This window comes from Rattus norvegicus, chromosome 16 (assembly GCF_021556685.1).
Source record: "Rattus norvegicus strain SHRSP/BbbUtx chromosome 16, alternate assembly SHRSP_T2T, whole genome shotgun sequence".
Lineage (NCBI taxonomy): Eukaryota > Metazoa > Chordata > Mammalia > Rodentia > Muridae > Rattus > Rattus norvegicus.
In genome coordinates, this window is record NC_141549.1 from 10171331 (window position 1) to 10177588 (window position 6258).

Consider the following 6258-nt stretch of genomic DNA (forward strand, 5'->3'; position numbering starts at 1 on the left):
CACGTTGTCTTTAACATAAGTCTATTGACCTGTTTTGGAGAAAGAAGTCTCAAAACTTGATAAGACCAACACTGTGTCATTTGAGCATAGGTGTTCGATTTTTCCTAACTGTTTTATGTACTTGTATAGGTACTGGTCTGAACGAATGGAAGCACTCAGCACTCTGGGCTGCTTAGGGATGGTGGTTCTCTGAGTGCATAACTAAATCCTTAGAATGTCCTCTATGTTACTTAAACTTTTGGCTTTCTGAATATGACTGTAAATTTCTTCGTGTTTGAAGTTTGATAGCCAGTTTTTAAGCTTTTAAATTTTTTTCTTGTCAGCCTAAAAGATTTTTACATTTACAATTAGATTCCTCAACCTTGCCTTGCTTGCTTTAGTTACAAGAGTAGATTTCAGGATTTTCCCCTGAATTTCTTACTTCCTCTCCCCGTTTATACACATACACAAGTGTAAGGCCACATTCAAGAGTGGACAGATGACCCAGGTTCTAGACTTGGAAAGATCTAAATCATACACATGGGAGTTTGGGTCCTAGCTCTGGTACAGCTGTTAAATTGGAGCAAATTCTTAAAACTGTAATTCATCCACTAAACTGTAATCCCCAAAGCAAGGCAGGAAAGCAGCCGGGCAGACTCCACACTCACCAGGTTCCTTTATTGAAAAATGGGAGACACTACCAACCTACCTGATGGTTGTAAAGATTAAATATCTATGAAGCATTATTACAATGTTTCAAATTTAATGTTTAGTGTTAGTTCTTAGAGGTTTTTTCCTTTTACTATTTCACTGTAAAAAAGTAAAAATGCTCTGGAAATGAACTAGAGTACTCGTGACTGTTGAAGGATTTCTAGTGCTGGTGCCTCACATCACTGCTGTTGATTGATGGCTTGTGCTTTTAACACCAGATTCTCCAAATTCCTATTTCCAAACTTGGTCTTGTTAATGTATTCATAATGAGTCATAAAGTAGAGGGAAATTGAGCAAATATTAATGCTTTCTAGACTGTTTCAGGTTTTTTCTTAGAAAAAGGTGACCAATCTAAGAGGTTTGGACAATTCACTGTTGATGGCCTCCTGATAAGTAAGTAACTTCATGTAGAATGTCTTTGAACAAACTTGAGTGTTTTGGTCAAACCTCTTTCTCTAACTTCTGTATATTTGCAGTTTGAATTCTCAAAGTGCCATCTGCCGGTTTAAGGAACATAATAGAAAGCCACATTTTTCTACCTAGACTTTACATTCTCTAAGAATTTGCTTACTAACTGAGATCATACTACAGAAAGTGCATATGCTAAACATGTCCAGAATATCTATTGATACTGTTTTTTAATGTAAGCACACTAAACATTACAGTTCAGACAGACATGGAGACTGAAGCAGGAGATAGGAAAAGCTGCACCAATACAGGACTTGTCGACTTCATGTAGTAAGTAGCTTGTGGTGAAGGTGCACATCGTCACGTATAGAGCGAACCACAGGAAATTATAGATACAGCTTGAGTTTCTAGAATAGCCAACGTAGAACACAAGGCAAAGAAGGAAAAACAGTAACAAAAAACTAGCAAGAGAAAACAAAACAGGACGGTGAGCGAGCTGAGTGGGTAAAGGTCCTGGTCTCCATGCCCTAAACATGACTTCAATCCCTGGGCACCCCTGCTGGAAGGCGTGAACTGGCTTGTGCAAGTTGTCCTCTGGCTCATACAAAAGGAAGTGAAAACAGGAAGCATACGAGACGAATAAAAAGTAAATCTGTGCAAAAGGAACATGCCAATGTCCTCTAAATGTCACGGTATCTTTAATTGTATTAAAGCTTAGTTAAAGATTGAAGAGATGCTGAATTTAAGTGAAACATGAAAGAAAAAAATGAAAATACGCCATAGTGAAATATTGATGTAAGACATACTTAAGGCAGACTCATGTATTTCTCTAAGAGCATATTGTAATCGTGGAGATGTGGAATGTATACAAAAGGACACAATGTACCCCAAGCCAGGCATACACACCACCACATTCCACACCCTGACCCCCATAGGTTTGTTCAAGCACATGAGTCTATGGGGGGCGATACCTAGTTGTAGTATAAGAAAAACATTCGGTCCAACTTCTGAAGTACCCATGAGTATATAGCAGACTCAACAGTCTTGAGAGTCTCTTCTGGTCATCCACTTAACTGTAAGCCCCAAGCAAGGCAGGGAAGCAGCCGGGCAGACTCCACACTGCATCTGTGGCTCCTGGGCATTCAGTCTTCAGATTTACAACTCCTTTTTTTGTTTTTCATCCAACATTTTCCTGGTCTGGTTCCACTGCCCTATTAACAGCTTTCTTCAGCAGGTATCCATGGATCCTCTAACATCTTGAGGTCTGTAAGTCAACCTCAACTTCCCAACTTCTTGTTTCAATATTTGGGAACCACACATGGTCTGGGCTCCTCCAAAAGGCTTGCATCACTACTCCAGCTCTGCCCTCTGTAGCACTCTAGGCCCTGATTCACTCCACTCCACGCCACTGCTGCTGTTCTTGGTGGTCATCCCATGGCACTGGCATTTCCAATATGCTGGGCTCTTCTGCTGCAACTAGGATTCACCAATAACCTCTCTAGGCTCTCTTCATGGAGCCAAGCCTCCATTCCTTTGTATGACCCCTTCAGTCCTGGGCTGTCAACTACAACTGAGGTTCTACCTTTACCAGTGGCCCTCACAGTGCTCTTTATGACCTCATCATGCCTTCAAACAAGTACAACCGGGGTGACTCTTACACATTTCAGCTGCAGCAGGAGGTACAACCTTGGTTATCTCTAGAACACAGCTTTTTTCGTGATCTTAGAAAACACTTCTCAAATGATTTCATCATAGTAATGCTGACCTCTTAATTTCTGCTAATTTCTTAGCTTCTTAGCTCCAGCTAACCAGCTTCAGTTGTCCCAGTCTTTTTTTTTTTTTCTTTACCAACACCGGAGCCACACGGCCAAAGCTGCTAAGTTCTGCTGCTTGTTGGAGCTAGAACGAGGCCCCCTTTCACCAGCTTTCTGCTTTCCAACTCCTTCACTGCTTAAGCTTGGCTGTCCTGGAACTTGTTTGATGATGAATTCGAGATGCTGGGATGAAATTTGTGTACCACCACTTAAACTTTTCTCTATTTGAAATTTGTTCTAGGTTGGGGATTTAGCTCAGTGGTAGAATGCTTGCCTAGCAAGCTCAAGGCCCTGGGTTCGGTCCTCAGCTCTGAAATTTGTTCTATACTAGGCTGGCCTTTAACTTAGAGATCTGCTTGTTTCTGTCTCTTGGGATTAAAGGTGTGTACCACCATGCTTGGACCTGAGTTTAGCTGGGTGGGATCTTGCCCCGAGGTCACCATTCCCTTAATCTGTTTATCTCCTTGAACACAGGATTCAACTCCTTTTCACTTCCTGGTGCTCCTTCTTGAACCATACATTTTATATTTTTCCTTTCTCAGTTTGCTTCTTTTCAGTTAAAATGCTCTTCATCAGACTAAACCAGAGAACAAAGTCTCTGTTGGGCATTTTTGTGACTTCCTTTATTAATGGGATTAATTTAAATCTCTTTATCTTAGCCTTAAGTAGACTCTTCAGACAAGGCATAAGGCAGCCACATTCTTCACCAAAATACCACAAAAACAGTCTCTAGGCCACATACTGAAATTCTTCAGTGAAACCACTTGGGCCAGGTCTGCACAGTTCAAATCACTCTCAGCAACAAAGTCTTAAATATGCCTACCAGGACAGCCCACTAAGTCCTACTTAACCATTCCAGTGCTTTTCAAATCCTAAATCCCCAGATCCACATTCTTCTAAACAAAAGCATGGTCGGGCCTATCATAACAATATCCCAGTCCCTGGCACCAACTTCTGTCTTAGGGTTTTCATTGCGGTGAAGAAACACCATGTCCAAGACAACTTTAATGAGGCCAACATTTAACTGGTTCCGGCTTACAGGTTCAGAGGTTCAGTCCACTATCATCAAGGCAGGAGTGTGGCAGCGTCCAGGCAGGCCTGGTGCAGGAGGAGCTGCGAGTTCTATGAACTCCTCATCTGAAGACTGCTAGGAGAAGACTGGCTCCCAAGTGGTTAGGAGAAGGGTCTCATTGCCCACCTCTACAGTGGCACCCTTCCCTTTAACAAAGCCACACCTGGGTTGGGGATTTGGCTCAGTGGTAGAGCGCTTGCCTAGCAAGCGCAAGGCCCTGGGTTCGGGCCCCAGCTCCGAAAAAAAGAAAAAAAAAAACAAAAAAACAAAGCCACACCTACTACAACAAGGCCATACCTCCTAAGAGTGCCACTTGCTGAGCCAGTTTAAACCAGCACAAATAGATACTTTGTCTTTTTAAAACATAAGCTGGTGGCTGTAGTCCATACCTGTAATCCTAGCTACTAAGGAAGTTATGCCAGGCCAATCAGGTAAGTTCAAGACCTGCTTGGACAGTAACATGTCTCAAATATGTAATTAAATTGAAGCTACAAAAAATCTGAGTGGATGAATTACCTTAGTCTAATATACAAAATTACATTGAACCTGATTTTTGTATTGCATATGAAAATTTCACCAAGATAATCTAAGGGCTCATAAGACAGGCTTTGGCATATTTCAGATGAGTGAAGTGAATGAAGACCAGCAATCAAAAATCAAAACAACAGCCGTGGCAAAGCAGACTCAGATGCTAAGCAGTGTGGGTCAGTAAGAAAAGCAAGAGAAGATTGTGCCAATTAAAGCAACACATTGGGGGTTGGGGATTTAGCTCAGTGGTAGAGCGCTTGCCTAGCAAGCGCAAGGCCCTGGGTTCGGTCCCCAGCTCCGGAAAAAAAAAAGAAAAACAAAGAACAATTAAAAAAAAAAAAAAAAAAAAAACAGCGTAAGTTGGTTTTTTTTTTTTTTGGTTTTTGTTTTGTTTTGTTTTTCTTTTCTTTTTTCTTTCCGGAGCTGGGGACCGAATCCAGGGCCTTGCGCTTGCTAGGCAAGCGCTCTACCACTGAGCTAAATCCCCAACCCCTTCCAGCATAAGTTTTTAAGAAAGAAAAGTTAGGTTAGAAATCAGTGTACTAAAACAAACTGAAAAGCTTTTTTTTTTAAGTTAAGCCCTTACAACCAAACAAGAACTGCCAATGTAGGGAATGAAAGATGAAATAATACAGAGCCTATGGATATTAAAAGAAATAAGATGTTACAAATAAGCCTAAAATCTTTATTGCTAAAATTTCAAATTTGAGAAATTCAGAAAACTGACGAGGTCAGGCCAGGTTCTGTGATATGCGTGTGCAGTCACAGCATTTGGGAGATAGACACATAAGGATCAAGTTTCAAAGGCTGTGTTTAGGGAGATGGCTACTCGAGACGCTGTCACACAAAAAATTGAGTGTGTATGTATGCATAAAGGCAAAAGCGAGCCGTGTCCATGGAGAGAAGCTGAGGCCCCACGCTCCAGCCTGAGGCTGCGGGCGCTGCGACGTGGACATGTCGGCGTCCGGTCCGCGCCACCGTGCAGGCCGTGAGCAAGAGAACACTGCAACCCACGCGGGCGGCGCTCACGCTGACCCCCTCTGCTGTGAACAAGATAAAACAACTTCTTAAAGACAAGCATGAGCATGTGGGTCTGAAAGTGGGCGTGCGGACCAGGGGTTGTAACGGCCTCTCTTACAGCCTGGAGTATACAAAGACAAAAGGAGATGCTGATGAAGAAGTTATTCAAGACGGAGTCCGGGTGTTCATCGAGAAGAAAGCCCAGCTAACCCTGTTAGGCACAGAGATGGACTATGTGGAAGACAAACTGTCCAGTGAGTTTGTGTTCAACAACCCCAACATCAAGGGAACCTGTGGCTGCGGTGAAAGCTTTAACGTCTGAAAGCTGAGGACTGCAAACTCCAGGAGAGCTGGGTCTGCCTTGGAGCGTACCGAAGAAATCATGTGATGTCCCGTGTCGGAAGTTAGTGTGTGGCTGCCTCGTGGGTGAGAATAAAGTGAAGCATTGAAAATAAAAAAAAATGGCAAAAATGAACATTAAAAACCAAGGCTACATGACCCCAGAGTTACTAGTCCCACAGACATGGTTTCCAATGAGATCTGAAATCCTAGACAAAGAATTAAAGGGGATAATTATAAGTACATCCAGTGAAATCAAGAGAAGTCACCACCCTAAGAATACAAGCAGCTGACTGAAATAAGAAGGTTGATAGGAGTTATAACTGCAGAAGTTAATGTAGAGCTACAAGTCTGAAGAAGGGCTGGGAACAGAAAGCAGCAAACAGA

General features: G+C 42.4%; 1 pseudogene; it reads left to right on the forward strand.

The window, feature by feature from the left end:
• Positions 1-4606: 4606 nt before the first annotated feature.
• On the forward strand, positions 4607-5994 carry Isca1-ps1 (iron-sulfur cluster assembly 1, pseudogene 1; annotated as a pseudogene).
• Positions 5995-6258: the final 264 nt, after the last annotated feature.